Below are 22,101 nucleotides of genomic sequence, written 5' to 3' on the forward strand. Positions count from 1 at the left end.
GTATTTGTTTTAGTAAAACGATTATTTAGCTCTTGAAGTTGCATATCAATGACAGCATAAAAAACTTCAACATGATAATGATGTAAATTTGTAACTGGTTGAGATTTTTCCTTTATCGTCCTTGAATTAGAAATAGGTCATCCATTTTAAGGACTTTAATATCATGACTATAACATAAATCAGAAATTATACTCAACAATGAATACCAATCAGACTCTCTTATTTCCTATAGTCTTTATTTACAAATTTTGAATAAATTCATCGCACTACAATATCTTGATATTTTTTTTCTAATGCTTGGGATAAGTCATTTATGATTCCCAAGATAATTTTCAAAAAATGTATATGAAAAACAAAGTCAAAAGATAGGATCAATATTATTAGAATCTTTGCTTCATATTTTTGTTTTGAATTTGATCCACCTTGCATAATTATCTCAAGTACATCAACTACTGAAGAGAAACTCGTTAAAGTGTATGGTAATATGATCCCTATCAAATATCTCCTGGTCATTTAATCATTGTCTCCTGATTTAATCCTCGACCACTTGATCTTTCACCGTTACTTAAAGCTTCAAAAATTTTCATTCTATATTTCTCTCGTAGAATATCTTGACATTTTATGGTTGCCCAAATTACACTCAACACATTTTTAACAATAAAAAAACAGATAAGCGATTTCCACTTGATTTTTTGCAGTAGCTATAAAAGCTAATTGAAGCTGATGAGAAAAACAATGAAGGTAAAAGGCACATTTATTTTCTTTCAAAATAAGTGCTTTCAATCCATTGAACTAACCTTGCATATTCCTTGCTCCATCATATACTTGTCCTTGTAAACTAGCGATGCTTAAATCATGTTGAGAAAAAAAAAATCATCTATGATTTTCTTAAGTGATAGAGAACTTGTATTGAACGTATAATTCCGATAAATCATTCAGTCACTTGACTTTTATCAACATATCACAATATAACTGACATCTGCTCCTTTGATTCATCTATCAAGATAGAAAATTATTTGTCACTCAAATCTTTTATAACCATATTAACAACTTCTATCGCAATGGAATGCAATATATCTTTTTGAATATGGAGCGAAGTCAAATTTTAAATTATCTTTGATATTTTTTTAAGTCACAGTTTCAATATTCTTATTATGATTGCATAACCATCGTAAAAGTTCAAGAAAATTATCTTGATTCTTCGAATCTTTTGTCTCATCATGTCCACGGAATACAAGTCCTTGTCATAATACAAATCGAATACAATCAATTGATGCACCTAATCGAGTTTGATACTCAACTCATGCTTGGTTGAACATCCTATTTAAAAAGTCTCAATATGTAGTTTTTATTTCAAAAGAGCCTCTCATTTACCCAAAACCTTATTGTGTGCACTATTAGGACCACCAACATGAATATGCAATTTAATTTCTCTTTTTTCTTCCAATTAGAAAATCTTTTACTAATAAAACAGTCAGCTCCTGACTCTCTACTTATTTCTGGTTTGAATAGATAGCAACATAAACAAAATGCAACATCCTTTGAAATACTATATTCTAACCAATTAGAATGTTCACTAAACCAAGCTGGATTAAATCGTCATGACTATGTACCAAATTTCTTAATTAGAAAAGTATGATTTCGAGGCTGACAATGACCTTTTAGTAAATATGCTCTACAATCTTGATCTCGAATATTTAAACTAGGATCTACGAGTAGTTCTTTTAGATTGATTTATATATAAGATCAATCAAAATCCAAAATATTTTTCTTCTTTGAAGATGATGCCTCTAATGTATCTATTGTTGTTTTTTTTTTATAATAATAATAAGAATATTACATTCTATTATATAGATTTAAAAGCATAAAAACTTAAAGTCTAAGAAGAAAACTTACTTGCGGAGTTTGTATATCTAAACGAGTAATGACAAATAATCCTCTAGCTTGAATTCTGAAATTAATTTTAAAATCTATACGAGTAATGTGAATAAAAAATTAACTGCATAATAAAAATATCTCTCCATATTGAATTAGAGCTAACTCTACAAAAATATTCATAATAAAAATATTAAAAACTATTACATAAATTTAAAAATATAAGAACTAAAAAATTTAAGAAGAATTTCAAACTTACATGTCAATGATATGATGGTACATATAGCCTGACGAGTAACAAAGGAGTTATCTTGTACCTTGAATTCTAAAACTATATATATATAATTAAATATAAAAATTATATAGGAAAAGAAAAGTAAACATTACCTATTCAATAATTGAGATTATTTTTATTTTTATTTATTTATTTATTTGTAATTAGAGAGGCTGTTTTGCAATTACAATCTAAAAGGCTAAACCCTACTTCATTTTAGCAACACAAAACACTTGGATATATTAGTCTTTTCCAATTTCAGCAATTTGTCTTTTTTAATTTCAACAAAACAACGGCCCACCCAAACACTAAAAGACTATAAGTTTAAAATGCCTTCTACTATTGATATACTTCATTTTAAGTAATAATCTTAATGATATACTATCAATAATACACTAATAATATATTTGAAATATTATTTTTAATGAGTGTTGACATATTATTGATACTAATGTTATACTTGAAATGAATTAAGTCCATAAAAGCAACACATAATATGAAAGTTAAGCTTGCATTCTCCTCAACAATTCTAAGTTTGTAAAAATAGCAAAATTAAAAAAATCATCCCAAATGAAATAATCAAAATCCAAAATGTCTCTCACAGTTAAAGTACATAATTGCTATTAGATATACTAATAAGAGACTTAGAATATTGATTGATATTAGATATAATATTCATATACTTATGTCTTACTTCAATTATTTACCGATTGATGTCTAATACACTCAGGTCTTATATTTGATATATTATTAATACACTTGGATATATATATAAAACGAAACATGCATGCTTCTTTTAAATAAGTTACTAATTGAATGTTAATTATTGTTAGATATGTTGAGGTTGATGCCCTAAATCTCAGTAGGCCATGTAGTTTGTAATTGTAATGTACAAACAGTTTATTTATTTAATAAAATTTGAGGTACTTTATTTGACATTTAGTAGCATAAACCCACAAAACTAATAAACTAAGATCTAAGGTTATCTTTTGTAACTTGAGCATGTATGTGGAGACATACACGTAGATCATGTTCAAGCCACAACCTAAACGGTTTGTAGTAGATGGATAAGGATGCGTACCTTATCCTGATGAAACTACAAATAAGGCCTGATTTGTAGTTGTTACAACTGTTGTAAAATGCTACAAATGATTTGATCCTAATCATTCATATGGAGACATGTGAGCGAGGGTGTTCTATACAAAGAATTTGTATAAGACCGGATCACGAAATGAATAATCTCATTATATAACATTGTTGATAGAAGGGACTTACATTTCAACAGGATGACCATAAGACTTGAATCCTGAGTGAGTTGTGAACTCCTACCTATAAAGGCGGTCCTTTGATTTATATGGGTGAAAGTGACCAATTCTTTGACTCAATGTACCTATCATTTTTGGGGATTCTTCTAATTGCGGAGCTGGAAATGCAACTACACAAAAAGGAATTCACTCATTCTCTATAGTTAGAGGAAGTAGAGAAATTGCTCCCTTAAGGGCTCATTCCGAGGCTTGAACAATGTGTCACCATACCCTCTCCTAGCCTGAGAGGGGTTTGGTCATAGTTGGATTATGACTTATTGTTCATTAAAGAGATCAGTAGTACTTAAGACGTTAGATGTAACTATAGGGACAAAATGGTCATTTTGGTCCAACTGTACTTACGAGCAATTTATGAAGGCTCATTGAACCTTTGATTGGTTATATCTAATGGACTCAAAAATATATATGTAGTGCGAAAAGTTCAGTTGTCAATCTTTAATGGAGTGATCGACAGTTAATGGAAGTTGGATAATTTAATTAAAGAGTTTAATTAATTATCTAGATATCATTGGAGCTTCAATATATAGATCCATAAGGTCCCCTCGGTAGCTCAACTGGGATTGTTGATATATTCTTGACATTCTTGAAAGTTGATTGATATGTAATGATATATTGTTGATATAATGTTTGTTAACTAAATTGAGACAATTAATAGTTAAATTAAGAATTAGGAAAAAAAAAAACCCAAAAGAAAGAAAAATTAGTTCAAGAATGGCCCAAAAGTTGTCGATGGTAGACACCACTTGTGATGTTGAATTTTCCATGTAGCTGAGAAAGTATACAGCTTAGTAAAACACTTTATCTTTCATATTTTCTTCATTTCAATTTTTTTGTTTTTTACGTCTATCTTTAGGGTTTTGAAATTCTATCTACTTTCTTGCTCAAGTTCTTGATTCTTTTGTACATATTAATGGGTAAAAGAGAAAAGATAGAAAACATGCATCACACGAATTGAAGAGAGGAGAAGAAAAGCTACACACTGATTATAGTGGTTCAGTCATGGTGACTTACATCCACTTTCAAGGTTGATGTTCTTTATTTATTCAAGATTTTCTAAAGTCTTCTCTCTCTCTCTCTATATATATATATATATATATATATATATATTATAGATTCACTTAATTACATGAACTCTCTTTCACTTATAAATGTACATTTATATAGTTGGATCAACACAGTAACTATAAAAAGTTGAGCTTGTTTTTTTCAGTTAGTTTCTCTAACTGTCTTTTTTTTTTTTTTTTTTTTTTTTTTGTTTCATGTATGAGGTGAGCTGGAACAGAACATATTTAGTTGAAGCTTTGAAGTTTAAAGATAATTATTTAGCTTAGTTTCTTTTACTACTCTTCACCTTGAGCTAAAAATTACTTATATCTTGACTCTGTTTTGTAGCTTTACCTTTCAGCTGGATGGTCTACTATTTTAAGTATACTTACACAATATTCTAGCTTGGATCGAGGCATAACTTTAGTTAGAAAATCAAATAAGTTTTCTTCTGTTTTTACCTTTTCTACTTTAATTTCACCCTTTTCAATTTCATGTCTGATAAAATGCATTTGAATATCTACATGCTTTGTTCTGTCAAGAAATTGAGGATTCTTTGTTAAGCATATTGCACTTTGGTTGTCACATCTTATGTTTTTGTATTTTGTTTGAAGCCAAAGTCTAATAGGAGTCCTTGTAGCCACTTAGCTTATTTTACAGCCTCTGTTAGTACAACGAATTCTACTTCTATAGTAGATAGAGCTACGATGGACTGTAAATTTGATTTCCAACTTAGTATTTCCTCCAAACTGAAAAGCATACCCTATAAGTGACATTCTCTTGTCTAAATCACCAGCAAAGTCTGAATCAAATAAGCATGTTAAGCTTTGGTTAGTTGTATTAGGGTGTCTATATAAGAGACCCTTTTTTTAGTGCCCACTAGGTATCAGAATACCCATTTAGTAGCTTCCCAATGTACTTTCCCTGGATTGCTCATACACTTGCTCACTAAGCTGGAACAGTGAGCTAAATCAGGTATAGTACACACGATTAAGTACATTAGGGAGCCCCTGTTTGATTTATTCCAGAAAAAAGCAGTAGCCTTGTGCATTGATTATCAGGCGCTCAACAAGGTAACCTACCCATCAAGAACAAGTATCCACTTTGATTGCGGACTTCTTTGCCCTAACCGCTCTTTTCTCACTACCCTGGAAGAAAAGCTTTTTTGCTAGAATTTGGTGTGGTGATCTCCACTTGGGTCTGCAGTTTCACTTGTTGCCGAAGATCTTGAAGCTGCTCTACCTTTCGACATTGCAAAAAACTTTTTACAAAACAGAGTGAAAGGTATATTTATGGCACTAAAGTATGAATTATCTCCATTAATTTCTTCTATACTTCAGTAGATGGAGATTCTTTAGCTGAAAGTTTAAAATGTTGTGCTAATGGAGTGCAAACAGCCTTAGTATTTTCCATGTTGAATCTCTTTAATACTTTAGATGCATAGTCTGACTGACATAGGAACAATTCTCCCTTACTTCTGTTTCTGTAGATCTCCATCCCTAGAATTTTTCTTGTTGCCCCTAAGTCTTTCATATCAAACTCTTTTCTCATTTGAGCTTTAATTTCATTTAGTTCAGCCATACTACTTCCAGCCAATAACATATCATCTACATATAGTAGAAGATAGACTTCTTCCTTATTCTCACACTCCCTTATGTAAACACATGTATCACAGCTGCTTCTTCTAAACTGTAGGCTAGATATAAACTCATCAAAATGTTTATACCAACAACTTAGAGACTATTTAAGCCCATATAGGGATTTCTTCAGCAAACAAACTAGATCTTCTAACCCCTTTTGCTTGTAACCTTCAGGGTGAGACATATAGATAGTTTCTTCTAGCTTTCCATACAGGAAAGTTGTGGTCACATTTAGTTGTTCTAGCTTTAGATTTCTGCAAGGTACAATAACTAGGAGCACTCTAATAGAAGTATGTTTCACCATAGGGGAGAAGATGTCCTTGTAGTCTAGTTCTTCTTTTTTAGTGTACCCTCTAGCTATTAGTCGAGACTTGTACCTCACTCTACCTTCATCTTCCTTCCCCAACTTTTTCATAAAGATCCATTTGCAAGACATCACTTTCTGTTTAGGAGGTAGAGCAACCAAGGTTCATGTCTCATTTTTATACAATGAACTCATTTCATATTCATTGCCTTCACCCACTGCTTGCTTTCATGGTTGTTGACTGCTTCTTCATAACTTTTAGGTGTTAGGATTGGTGTCCTCATTCTCTTGGTAGTCTCGTAGTTTGTACAAAATTTGTACAAAATGTTATTTTATAAGCATTTACTCAATCAAATAAACTAAGATCTATGGTTATTTCATGTAACTTAAGCATGTATGTGGAGACATACAAGTGGATCATGCCTTAAGTAATGTCACACCCCCTCCCTAGCTTTAGACCCCAAGACTTGGAAGGGAGCGTGAGGTACACCAGTAGTATTCCAAGACAATATTTAAACTTAATATCCCCCCCTCCCCTATCTATTAAAAATTTCAACATGTTTACAACACTCTATCTAACTTTTATACACATAGTTCAATTTCCTATATTCTTTATTACATGATCTGAGTCGTGCCCTAAGAATTTACAAAATCTTGGTGTGTTGGTGGTTAATAGACTCCTTCTTGAACACTCCATTTTGCTACCTAGGGGGGGGGAGGGGGAGGGATATAAGAAAACATTTAGAAGAGTGTGAGCTACTAACCCAGTGAGTGGTTCTTTTAAAATAATAGTCACTTTGCAAAACATATTTTTGGGAAATCAATCACATAATCACAATTCTAGTACTTTATACATGATCATATGTACATTCATTCAATCATCATCCTCCAGTTCCATGCTATACGTGGCATGCTCATATCATGGACATATTATCAATCATAACAACTTTTTATGGAAACTTTTCTATAACCCACTATTTCCGCCAATGTGCACATCGACAATTCCTTTCCTGCTAGTCATGCTTAGGTAACTTGACTATATTTCCCGTCGGTCGTCACCAATTATTATTTCCCGACCGAGGCCAACTATATTTTCCCGCTAAGCATCTTTTATTAAGCATGCTAACTTATGTAGTCCGGGTATAATCTCAGTTTCCATAGAAATTTCACAAACAATATCATGGCAAACAACATAACATCATAAGCATGCATTTTGCAATTACACGTGCATTTATCCACATATCAACGCATAAAACTAAGTAAACACTCACCGCAAGCAAGTTTTTCCACTAAAATCACCTAGAGAATACTTTCCTGAGAATCCCTTCATATCAATGGAAATTCCTCAATTAATACTTGTTATATCGATAAATAATGTCAAAATAGCCAAAATATCATTATATAATGAAAATACCAGCTTACCCTACTCCAATTTAGCCAAAATCCCAAAATTAGCCTCTTTAGAGGTTATTTGGACCGTGGTAGGGAGTTGGCCGTTTGGGCAGTAGGTAAGGTGGGCGTGCTGTGCCGCACAGAGGGTTGACGCGTTGGCCATACGTTGCGCTGGGTGTGATGCATTGCACGGGGAAGGCAGCTGTGCTGGGCTAGCGCGTGGGATGTGTCGAGCGAGACGCGCGGACGGACGCAATGCTGCAAGGTGTGCGCGCAGGGTGTAGGCTGACTGTGCATCCGGCTGACTCAATGCCTCACCAACGCAACCTTTGTTTCTTTTGATCTCTAACCAATTTGGAAGCCTAATAACTCAAACGTAACTCTCTAAATATGCTCTTAACACAAGATTTAGGTGATGGTATGAATAAATTCCTCTTACCTAACCCCTCTATTTATAGCCATTCCAAACTCACCCCATAGTGACAACTCAACTCCCATTTGTCTCACTTTGGAGCTGTCAACACTTAGTCTACCCAGCCTAGCCTTGAGTTGTTCTCATCTCAACTTGCCAGCCAAAATCTCCTTTTTTGCACGAAATCTCCTTCACCCACCTCCTGCTTGGGGTGATAAGACTTCAATTGCATGAAATCTCCTTTGTCCACCTCATACTAGAACTTTGTGTGATCCTCCTTTTGCCACCTAAATCACTTAAATACTTAAACATATTTCTCTTTTTAAATTGTTTAAGACTTATGCTCGTATACCATCCTTAACGCATAGCAACTCACCTTTCCTTCATCAAAGTCTCACTTAGCCATCGCATGAGTCGGCCATCACCAACGCACAGGGTGGCCGCTCACCCTTGATGCATGGCTTGCTAGGTGTGCTTGCTCGGCCTACTAAGCATGGACGCACGGTGCGGACTATCGACGCATGGGCGTGCTGCCTAGGCGCTTGCGCGCTTGGCCGCATAAGCATGCTCGGTCGTATGGGCATGCGCTTGGCATAGTGCATCAACGCATGGCTGCTCGGCAGACTCGACAGCGCTTCGATGCATAGGATGGCTCGCCCGCTTGCCCGTTCAACGTATAGACAGGGCACTCGGCATACACTATCGACGCATGAGCTGCGTGCTTGACGCACGGCCTGTGCGCTTGTCTTTGAAGCATGGACTGCGCACTTGGCGCATGGCCTGTGCGCTTGGCTTCAACGCATGGCCTGCGTGCCTAGCATGCTTACTCGACGCATGCTTTCTACCCGTGTTCGCATGGCTCATGCATGCCTTTGTGTTGGTTGTATGCAACCCTTAGCCATTTTCTTGCTTCCATTCTCCATGCATTCTTGTTCCCACATGTTTTAAGCCCTTCATAGGCGTTTGGACCTTTGGCCACCTTTTTGGATAATTTTAATGTTTTTCTCCCTTTGCCCCACTATCCTTACTTAGGATTTTTCTTCTCTACATTTAACCTCCCACTTTAGATTTAGTGTTAGGGTCTTACATTTACCACCCCCTTAAAATAATTTCGTCCTCGAAATTAAACGAAACTTAATTTACAACAGAACTTTTATTTAATAGTTTGCCTCATACAGTTTTATTATACCATGACTTTTATTCTAGTCTTCTAAAACTTTCTCTTTCCCTTTTCCCACAACCGATATATTGTCTTCCTTATCTTGAGTTAGTCCATATAGTTTCCTCAACGTCATTTTTCCTGTTTCCTCTTTTCTTCCTCCTACAGTTCGTCCTCTTTCAACCATCGTTGATCTTCCTTCCGGGTTGTTTGGTGGTTGTACATTTCCAGTATCCATCAACTGAGGACATTCTCGTTTAAAGTGTCTTGGTCTGCCACACTTAAAACACGTGTGCGACCGTTCTTGGGTTTGTTCCCAACATCTTCCCCAGTGATATTTATTATAGACCGGACATCTTGGTCTTTAGTTAACGCTTACCATTGACTCCTTTATTTGGCTCTCCCGTTCAGGGTCTGCTTTAGTGTTGGTAACTCCTCTTCTTTTCCATCCACTTATACTTTCTACCCTGGGGTAAGATTTCTTGGTTCCTTCCTCCGCCACCGACTCATTGTTGAGTCTCTTTCTGGTCTTACTTCTTCCGCCGTTAAACTTTTTTCTACTCTCATCGCGATTTTATTAGTCTTGAAAATTCTCCCCATTCTGTAGTTGCTGTAATAGGAGTTCGAATCTCTTGTCTTAATCCTGTTTCAAACCTCCGACAACGTTCTTTTTCATCCACCACTATATTTAAAGCATACTTGCATAACTCCGTATACTTTAATTCATACTCTGTTACAGTCATGTTTCCTTACATGAGCTGTAGGAATTCATCTTATTTCATATTCCTGAATGATTGAGGATAGAATCTTTCGAAAAATGCTTTTCAAAACTCCTCCCAACATATTTCTTCTTGATTGCCTCTCCTATTCTTTAGTAGCTTCCACCAATCTTCTGCCTATTTTTGCAGTAAGAATGTGGCAAGACTTACCTTACGGTTTTCATGACACCTTATCACCTCGAAACATTTTTCTATTTGATTCATCCATGCTTTTGCATCTGCAGAATCCTTTGTTTCTTTAAAGTTTGTGGCTTCCAATGCCTTTAATTGTTCTATCCCATATTTCTTCTCAGGATCAGGTTGTATATTTTCTAAGTTTTCTTGAAGTCTTTGGATGAATTTATCCATTTGTTCTTCCTCTTAATTTTTCTTTTGGATGGCTTGAGGCACTTTCACTTTCATTCCCAGAGGGTTGCCCGGTTCTACGTTTTCCACTTCTCAGCATTTTGTCTACAACCATCCACATATAAATTAGACATACGATATCAACATACTATTTTTATTATAAACATCGTTGCTATTTACATTAGTGGTTTCTTTCAGTCTACATAGTTACTTGTTTACTCATTCTCCAATAGTCGTAAGTTTTCAAAGTTAAGGCGCATCCTCTCATTTCTCCACACCTCTTTTGAACATGTCCTATTTCCTTACAGAAAATACAAAATTTATAGGATTTCGCGTTGTTAGAGTCATAGGTGGGTTGTTCCCCGAATTCAATCACGATACGTCAAGGAATATCGTTCTTTGCTGCACACGCCCATTCTTGGTCCACTGTCAGTTCAGGCAATATGTTGTTACTTCCTGAACTCGAACCTCTGGCCAGTTCCCGTTGATATTTTTCCTAGATCTCTCTTGTTTTTCTCTAAAAAGCATAACAAACACCCATAGCAAATTTCGATCCCTTTCAGACACAGACCGCTATGATTTTTACCACATTGTGGACATCCCATGTTAGTTCAGGATCCCACTAAATTTGCATTGTTCAAGGTAATAGGATATTCAGTATTATTGTTCACACTATTCTGAGATTTTTTAGGGTTTTCCCCTGGGCTAGCGCCGCGGTCTCCAACTTGCGTTCCAGAGTCATTCCATCACTAGTCTTGTCTGCTCGTATTCATTTCCTACAGTGGACATTATTCAAGTTATTACTTACTAATTTCTTTATATTCACTTCCCCTTTCTCATGTTTTCCTATGTCCACTTATTATTCCTTATTTCTTTTTTCTAACCTTTCCTGATTCTACTTTAGGTTTTCTTAGTATATTTCATCATATTTATTCCTTTTTAGGTTTTGGCCTAGCCTATCTTCTAGTATTATCTAGCTTCCCTACCTTAGGTAAGCCTTTTCCTGATGCCGCTTTGGCTTTAACCTATCCCTTTTTCCTTTATCATTTTTTTTTCTAGATTCCTTTTATACTTATGCGAGACTCAACTTTTCCCAGGTTTTACGTAAACCTTTGCTCTGATACCAAGCTGTCACACCCCTTCCCTAGCCTTAGCCCCCAAGACTTGGAAGGGAGCGTGGGGTACACAAGTAGTATTCCAAGACAACATTTAAACCTAACATTTCCCCTCCTTATCTATTAAAAATTTCAACATGTTTATAACACTCTATCTAACTTTCATACACATAGTTCAATTTCCTATATTCTTTATTACATGATTCGAGTCGTGCCCTGAGAATTTACCAAATCCTGGTGTGTTGGTGGTTAGTATACTCCTTCCTGAATGCTCTGCTTTGCTACCTGGGGGACGGGGGGGATATAAGAAAAAATTTGGAAGAGTGTGAGCTACTAAGCCCAGTGAGTGGTTCTTTTAAAATAATAGTCACTTTGCAAAACATATTTTTGGGAAATCAATCACATAATCACAATTCCAGTACTTTATGCATGATCATGTGTACATTCATTCAATCATCATCCTCCAGTTCCATGCTATACGTGGCATGCTCATATCATGGACATATTATCAATCATAACAACTTTTATGGAAACTTTCCTATAACCCACTTTTTCCACCAATGTGCACATCGACAATTCTTTTCCCGCTAGTCATGCTTAGATAACTTGATTATATTTCCCGTCGGTCGTCACTGACTATTATTTTCAACCGACCGAGGCCGACTATATTTTCCCGCCAAGCACCTTTTATTAAGCATGCTAACTTATGTAGTTCAGGTATAATCTCAGTTTCCATAGAAATTTGACAAAAAATATCATGGCAAACAACATAACATCATAAGCATACATTTTGCAATTACACATGCATTTATCCACATATCAACGCATAAAACTAAGTAAACACTCACTGCAAGCAAGTTTTTCGATTAAAATCACCTTGAGAATACTTTCCTGAGAATCCCTCCATATCAATGAAAATTCCTCAATTAATACTTGTTATATCGATAAATAATTTCAAAATAGCCAAAATATCATTATATAATGAAAATACCAGCTTACCCTACTCCAATTTAGCCAAAATCCCAAAATTAGCCTCTTTAGAGGTTATTTGGACCGTGGTAGGGAGTTGGCCGTTTGGGCAGTTGGCAGGGTAGGCGTGTTGTGCCGTACAGGGGGTTGACGCGTTGGGCATGCATTGCGCTGGGCGTGATGCGTCGCACGAGGAAGGCAACTGTGCTGGGCTAACGCGCGGGATGCGTCGAGTGAGACGCGTAGACGGACGTAGCCTTACAAGGCGTGCGTGCAGGGTGTGGGCTGGCTGTGCATCTGGCTGACTCAATGCCTTACCAACACAACCTTTGTTTCTTTTGATCTCCAATCAATTTGGAAGCCTAATAACTCAAACGTAACTCTCTAAATATACTCTCAACATAATATTTAGGTGATGGTATGAATAAATTCCTCTTTCCCAACCCCTCTATTTATAGCCATTCCAAACTCACCCCATGGTGATAACTCAACTCCCATTTATCTTACTTTGGAGCTGCCAACACTTAGTCTACCCAGTCTTGCCTTGAGTTGTTCTCATCTCAGCTTGTGAGCCAAAATCTCCTTTTTTTTGCATGAAATCTCCTTCACTCACCTCCTGCTTGAGGTGATAAGACTTCAATTGCATGAAATCTCCTTTGTCCACCTCCTACTAGAACTTTGTGTGATCTTCTTTTTGCCACCTAAATCATTTAAATACTTGAACATATTTCTCTATTTAAATTGTTTAAGACTTATGCTTGTATACCATTGGCATCTTCCCTTGAAGTTTTCTTAGCCTTACCTTTTATCCTTAACGCATAGCAACTCATCTTTCCTTCATTAAAGTCCCACTTAGCCATCGCATGAGTCGGCCATCACCAACGCATAGGGTGGCCGCTCACCCTCGACACATGGCTTTCTAGGTGTGCTTGCTTAGCCTACTAAGCATGGACGCACGATTTTGACCATCGACGCATGGGTGTGCTGTCTAGGCGCTTGCGCGCTTGGCCGCATATGCATACTCGGCCGCTTGGGCGTGCCTCGCCGCATGGGTGTGCGCTTGGCATAGCGCATCGATGCATGGCTGCTCGGCAGACTCGACAGCACTTCGACGCATAGGATGGTTTGTCCACTTGCCTGTTCGATGCATAGACAGGGCACTCGGCATACACTATCGATGCATGTACTACGCGCTTGGCGCATGGCCTGTGCGTTTGGCTTCAACGCATGGCCTGCGTGCCTAGAATGCTCACTCGACGCATGCTTTCTGCCCGTGTCCGCATGGCTCATGTATGCCTTTGCATTGGTTGTGTGCAATTCTTAGTCATTTTCTTTCTTCCATCTTCCATGCATTCTTGCGTCCCACATATTTTAAGCCTTTCATAGGCGTTTGGATCTTTGGCCACCTTTTTGGATAATTTTAATGTTTTTCTCCCATTACCCCACTATCCTTACTTAGGATTTTTCTTCTCTAATTTAACCTCTCACTTTAGATTTAGTGTTAGGGTCTTACAAGTAATAACCTAAATGGTTTTTAGTATAAGGATAAACGAGGGATACTTTATCCTGGTGACACTATAGATACGACCCGCTTTTTAGAGGTTTGCAAGTGTAGTGAACTACTACATATGGTATATCCTGACCATTCATGTGGAGATATGCGAGCGAGGGTATCCTATACAATTGAGTTTGTATAAGATCGGACCACAAAATGATTAATCTCTTTATATAACTCTATTGATAATTGATACTTACATTCCACTAGAATGACTATAGGTGACATGACCTTAATCCTAAGTGGGTTGGGAACTCCTACTGATGAGGGCAGTTCTTTGACTTGTATGGGTGAGAGTGGCCAGATTGCCAACTCAACAAGCCTACCATTTTGGGGATTCGTCTGATTGGGGAGCTGAGAACTCAGTTACACAAGACGAAATTCACTCTTTTCCGAAAGCAAAAGTAAGTAGATAAATTGCTCCTTTAAGGGATGATTTCGGTTCTTGAACATAATAGTCACACCCTCTCCTGGCCCGAGAGGATTTAGTCATAGTAAGACTATGACTTATTGTTCATTAGAGAAATCAGTGGTACTTAAGGAGTTAGATGTAACTACACGGGGCAAAACGGTGAATTGGCCTAGTTGTACTTACGAGCGATTTGTGAAGGGTCATTACACTATTGATTGGTTATATGGACACAGAAATATATTTGTAGTGCGAAGAGTGCAGCTATCAGTCTTTAGTGGAGTGACCAACAGTTAATGGATGGTGGATCTCGTGATTAAAGAGTTTAATCAGTTATTTACGTATCGTTGGAGCTTCAAGCTACAGGTCCATGAGGTCCCCTTAGTAGCTCAATGGGTTCAAGTTGAGAATAAGATTTTGGGTTAGTTTGAAGTGTTCAAATTAACAAGAGGAAATATAATTGATTTGATGTATTAGATATATTAATTGGAGGAATTAATATAAATATGATTTATATTAAGTACCATAAAATAGAATAGGAACTATAGTTTATATGTTTCATATGACGAAATATTAAAACTATATGTTATAAATATAATATGATAAGTTAATTATTAATTCTTTTTCTTTAATAAACAATTGAGTGGGAAGTTATTGAAAGTTTTATGGTAACTGTGAGATAAAAGAAAATGTGTTTTCCAAATGGAAGGGTAAAGTATTCACTTGTTTTGATCTCACAAAAAGGCTATCAAGTAAAAGTGTTTTACTAAACGATAGCATAGAGAGCATACATGATTGAGTTTCAAGTTTACTATACGATAGTTACTCATTTACTCGTTGCTATACGATCGAGTAGCAAAGTCTATACAATGGGCTTCTTCTTTCTAAATGATCAAGTATCTAGTTTACACGATAGACTTTATCCATCTCCCACTTACTCGATCGTCTACCTCCTTCATTCCTCTATCCAAAGTCACACAGAGCCCACAACGCTTTCACTCCTACAATTACTTATTCGTTGGGACAATAACCTATGGGAAGGATTGATTTAAGGATGGGGCATTAGCATACTGACTCGCCTTCTTCCTTCCCTTTCTTAGTCCAATCTCGAATGGAACTTTTTTTTAGGATTGTTACAACATATTTTTTACTCTATTTCGAATACTCCTGGATTCTCACACCGAGAATACCAAGGTAACTCTTGTGGTGGTGTTCTAGTTCCGTTCGAGGTTTAAGGATCGAGTTGGACTCGATTGTGATCGAGGTTCATCCAGACGTTCGTTGAGATCATGTTATGATCGTTGCATTCAAGTTCGTGCAGTTGAACAGTTGTTGAACGATCATGAGATATTTGAAGAAAGATTCTTCAAAGGTTTGCATACTCTTATCCCATGTTTATTCATTTATTAGAAGCATGTTGTAATTTATAGTATATGCATAATCGTTTTCGTATAGATTTTAATTGTTGTGTTCTTTCTCAATGGGATTTGGAACGATCCGTTTTCGCTCACTAGATCTCCATGTTTAGATTTCCTTCATTAGGTTCATCATCATTTAGGTCATCACAAAGGTTAGCAAAAGCAACATAATAATCTTCTCTCTACCTTTGTGATGGTCTTCTTTCTTTTCTAGTTCTGTTTCTTGTTAGGGTGTAGTCTGCTAGGTTCTGTGGTTGGGGTTCCTAAACTGTTGAGTCTGTCTCTATCTCTTCTTTTTCACGCTGATCAAGGTGATCAGTTTGAGTAGAATTCAAAGGGGTCTGTTGGGCATTATATAGTTCCACCTCAGAATGAGTTTGAACTGCTGTTTCATCATCATTTCCAACTGTTTTAGGATCTCTAGAATCCATATAGAGTACTTATTCTCTGAATACAACATCTATGTTGATTATCCTTAGATTAGATTTGAAATCCCACAACTTATACCCTTTAGTTCCTTTCTGGATAGCCAATGAACATACACTTCACACCCTTAGGTTGAACCTTCCTTTGTTTGACATGAATATAGCCCACCCAGCCAAAAGGCTTTAGAAAAGATAAGTTAGAAGGGTATAAGTTAGAAGGGTAGCCTGACCATACTTCCTCAGTCTTTTAAAATCAATAGTTGTACATGTATTCCTATTGATTGAAAAACATGTTGTAGTTGTTGCCTATGCCCAAAAGGATTTTGCCACCTTAGCTTCTGACATGATACATCTTACCCTCTCTAGGATAGTTCTATTCATCCTTTCAACTATTTCATTCTGTTGTGGGGTGTAGGCCATTGTTTTGTGTCTAATTATTCCATTCTCAACATAAATATTATTAAAGTCACTGCCTAAGAACTCTAATCCATTGTCTACTGTCCTCAAGTATTTAACTCTCTTATTAGATTGATTATCAACAATAGATTTCCAATGTTTCAACGGTTTGGTCTTTAGTTTTTAGTAAATACACCCAAACCTTCCTTGAGTAGTCATCTATTAAATAGAGATAATAACTTGATCCACTCCATGATTGTGTCCTTGTTGGTTCCCACAAATCAGTATGTAGCTTAGAATTTTAATGGTTGTGTGAGTCCCCTTCACAAACTTCTGTCTCTTAGACTTCCCATATATACAATTGAAGGAACTCTTATTCAAGAGAACCAGTAAGCAGAAGCAAGATCTTTCCAAGCCCATTGTGAAAGAATGAATGCATTCACAAACATACAAGAACAATTATGCATTATAGAGAAAATTACAGCATGCTTTCTTACTAAAACAAAAGTAATTGAGAGACATACCTTTGAAGAACTCTTCTTTTGGGAATCTCTTGCTGTCATAAGTAATTGTCTAGCAATCTCTCGCTCTCATGACAATCACGAACTATCTAATCCTTGAACAGCAACCCTCGACACTACCACTCAGCAACCTTTGTATTCTCGAAGTGAGAATCTAGGAGGTATGGGCTATGTATGAATTTGGTAGAGGGAAGGAGGAAGTATATGATCGAGCCATATGATTGAGTAAGTGGGAGAAAGGTTAAGTCTATCGTATAGACAGTGGGTATCCAATCGTCTAGCAATCTCTCGCTCGATCGTTTAGTCTCTCGTGAGGGCTATTGTATAGTCTCTCGTGAGCGATCGATTAGTAATTCAATAATGAAGCGATCGTACGTAAAATGAAAACATTTTTTATTTTATTCTTCAGTTATTAAAACTGACAAATAACCTCCCACTTTCACGGTTAATGGAGAAAATAAATAACCAACAAACAATTATCTCATAATTGTTTTATTATAAATAAATATAATAACTAACTTCATATTATATTTATAACCTATAGTTTTAATATCACATCATATGTAATATTTAAACTATAGTTCTTTTCTCCTTTATTTAATATAAATCATATTTATATCAATTCCTCCAACTAATGTATCTAATACATCAAATCAATTATATCGCATATAATTTCACCAATTTAATTATATCATATATAATCAAATTCCCTCTTGTTAATTTGAACACTTCAAACTAACCCAAAAATTGATTCTCAACTTGAATCCATTAAGTTACCAAGGGGACCTTATGAACCTATAGCTTGAAGCAACAACGGTACGTGAATAACTGACTAAACTCTTTAATCACGATATCCACCATCTGTTAACTGCCGAACACTTCACTATAGACCGACAGCTGCACTCTTCACACTACAGATATATTTCTATGTCCATTGGATATAACCAATCAACAGTACGATAACCCTTCACAGATCGCTCGTAAGTACAGTTGAGCCAATTTATCGTTTTGCACTTGTAGTTACATCTAACTTCTTATGTACCACTGATTTCTCTAATGAACAATATATCATAGTCCTACTATGAATGAACACATCTCGAGCCACAAGAAAGTGTGTAGTGCCACATCGTTCAAGCTCCAAAATCATCCCTTAAGGGAGCAATCTATCTACTTACCCCTACTTCGAGGACTGAGTGAATTCCATCTTGTGTAGCTGAGTTCTCAGCTCCCCAATCAGACGAATCCCCAAAGTGGTAGGTTTGAGTCGGCAATCTGGCCACTCGCACCCATGCAAATCAAAGGACCGCCCTCATAGGTAGAAGTTCCCAACTCACTCAGGATTAAGGTCATGTTACCTGTGGTCATCCTAGTGAAATGAAAGTCTTTGTCATGAATGGTGTTATATAACGAGACTAAACATTTCGTGGTCCGGTCTTATACAAATTCTTTTGTATAGAATACCCCTACTCGCATGTCTCCACATGAATGATCAGGATCAGACCATCTGTAACACTTTACAACACTTGTAACATTTACAAAACGGGTCGTATTCGTAGTGTCACCAGGATAAGGTTTCCCTCCTTTATCCATATACTACAGACCATTTATTTTATCACTTAAGGAATAATCCACTTGTATGTCTCTACATACATGATTAAGTTACAACGATAACCAGGGATCTTAGTTTATTGGTTTGTGGTTAATGCAACTAAATATCTCATATTTCATAGACAACAGTGAAGAAAATATCTCATATTATTACATCACAAGTGTTTGTTCATACAGGTGTTTACAAACTATAGGACTCTACGAGATTTAGAGCATTAACCTCAACAACAATGTTCATAGAAATTCAGTCTCTTAGTACCATTTGACTTGATTAACCTATGCCTCTGTAGCTCTTGAATTCCTCTCTCACTTATATGTGAGAGTCTTCTATGCCACAAATCAATTTTACCCCCTTCAAGCTTCTATGCTACTAGTGACTGTGCTGGTCGTGTAACATTTTTTCACAAAATACAAGCCAATAGACTTTACCCTAGTGAAGATAGGTCTTCTATATTTTGAGATTTAGGCTTCCATTCTTCCCAACAAAACATACAGCCTTGGTCATCAAGCATTCCCATAGAAATCATATTCCTTCTAAGCCATGGAACATGCCTTACTTCTTTGAGGAGTATGTCTTTGTTGTCTTGGAGTTTAAGCACTAGTGAGCCCATTTTGATCACCTTACAATCATGATTGTCTCTAATGAATACTAATCCCCCATCCCATGATTTATAGAAGATAAACCATGTCTTTGATGATGTCATATGATAGATACAACCTGAGTCTAACACCCAGTCTTTTTTAGATTCATGGCCATTTACTCTTTCCTCAGTGGTCACAAGAATTTCTGTGAATTCAAGTCCATCCTCTCCAATAGAAACATCTCCTCTCCCATGTTCCTTTGGCCTTTTGAAATCCTTTATGTATGGTTTCTTCTTTTTTTTTTTAGGACAATCTCTTCTAAAATATCCTTCTTTATGGCAAAAGAAACATTTCAGAAAAGATTTATCCCTCTGTGCACGATTCCCCTTCTAAAAGTTAGATTTCCCCTTTTTTGGGAACGATTTTCCTTTTGTAAAAAATGATTTAGCATTACCACTGTCTTTAGATTCTACTTTAAGCTCTAACTTCTTACTTCTTAAGGTTGTGATTACATTATCAATAGAAATTCATTCCCTTTCATATTTCAGTGTTGCCTTCACATCCTTATCATGTAGAGATTTTATCAAGATTGCAGCCTCATTGTGTCGAGAATGTCCTAGAACTCGCAGTTCGTGTTAAACATTCTATTTATCAATAATAATAAATTGTTGATTTTGCATTCTATTATGAAAATCCAATAAACATATCTATGGCTATAGTCTGAATACTGTAACTTTATGTAGTGATATAAATAGGATCAAGTTAACAGTATATAGCCTAAATGGTCTAATAAATATATGGATGAAATTGAGTATCTCATCCTGGTAACACTATTGGATGCGGCCCACTTTGTAGTTGTTACAAAGAGTTGTAAAGTGCTACAAACGATATGACCCACAGATTGTTCATGTTGAGACATGTGAATAGGGGCATCCTATGCAATGAGTTTGCATATAGACTGGACCATGAAAATAGTCACTTTTCTCTATAACAATCGTTTACTGTTGAAACTAACTATTTCATCTATTAAGTAATCTAGATTAACTCGATCTTAATCCTGAGCTAGCTATGAACTTCTGTTTGTTTGGGATTATCTTTTGATCTACAAACGGTGAGAGTAGTCTAACAACACTGCTTAATAAGCCTCCCATTTTGGGGATAAGATCAGATAGCTGGGGACATAGCCTTGCAAGATGGAATTCACTCCTACCCGATTTAGAGTTAGTAGATAGGCTATTCTCTTAAGCATTGATTTTAGGTTTTGAACAATCGTGGTCCCTCCTTCTGATGAAGAGAAAGGATTAGATTCATAGGAATTATGAATCAGAATTGTTCATTAGAGGGTCAGTAGGGACTTAAGAAACAAGATGTATTCATAGGGGTAAAACGGTTATCTTAACCCAGCTGTGATTACAAACAACTTGTGAAGGATTGACTTACTGATTATAGTTATATTAAGTGGACATAATATATCTACAGTGAGGGGAGTTCAACTATGGGCTATAGTAGAGTGACCCATTAGTTAACGAATAGGGGTTAATTCGGTCTAATGAGTTTAGCCGATTAATCTTGGATCGTTGGAGCTCATGATCTGTAGGTCCACAAGGTCCCCCTACTAGCTCGTAAATGGATAAGCTTTAGAGTTTCTTGAGAAGTTAATTTGAAACGTTCAAATTAGAATTAAATGAAATAGGAGAATATATTTAAATATGATTTAAATATATGAAGATGGATTTGTGTGAAAATTAATTTAATATTTGATATTAAATTAATTAGAAATTTAACTAATTATTTATTAATTTTATTAGAAAATTAATTTATGAAAATTAATTTTATAAAATTAATTAAATTTTTAGTTTTTGAAAATCATTTGATTTTGGGAAAAAAATTGAAAAGTTGAAAACATGCACAAAATGGAAAATCAGTTTTTCCCATTACCATCTTCTACATGCTCACACAAACATCACTTCCCTCTTCACATTTACTTCAAGCATGAGCTACAACTCATGCAGTGATCTTTTTTGTATGTTCACCTGCAATAAATAAAGAAGATTGAAGTGAATTTGAGGCATGTAATCTAAGGAAATTTTAGAGAAAATTTTGGGTTGAAGAATAGTTCTTCAAGCAGTGTGGTGCTGTGAGCTTCTCCTTGTTTATTCACTACTTCAAGCTATTCTTGAGTCCCACCACTCGTTCTAAATCTCCAAGAGAATAGTGGGGAAGATCGTGAGGTGGTTCACGTGTGTTTTGGAGAAGACAACTGTTGTTGATCAAGATCTTGAAGAGTTCTACAAATGTATGACTACAAACCTTCTTTTATTAGATAGACATGCTTTAGTTTCTGTCAAAATTAATGAATTTTAATGCTTATTGATCCTTGTTGCTTCCACTGCATGTTAATACACTCTAACACATTGTCTTCTCCCAGCTTGTCCCCGATTTAAGTAAACTCATTGGTGAGTTTCTTAAACTCATCAAGATTTGCATCTAAGGACTTTGAAGAACTCATTTTGAAGGAAAACAATTTCTCCCTCACATATAGCTTGTTTGGCAA

Source organism: Benincasa hispida, chromosome 5 (assembly GCF_027475165.1).
Source record: "Benincasa hispida cultivar pf3 chromosome 5, pf3_genome.v1.1, whole genome shotgun sequence".
Taxonomy (NCBI): domain Eukaryota; kingdom Viridiplantae; phylum Streptophyta; class Magnoliopsida; order Cucurbitales; family Cucurbitaceae; genus Benincasa; species Benincasa hispida.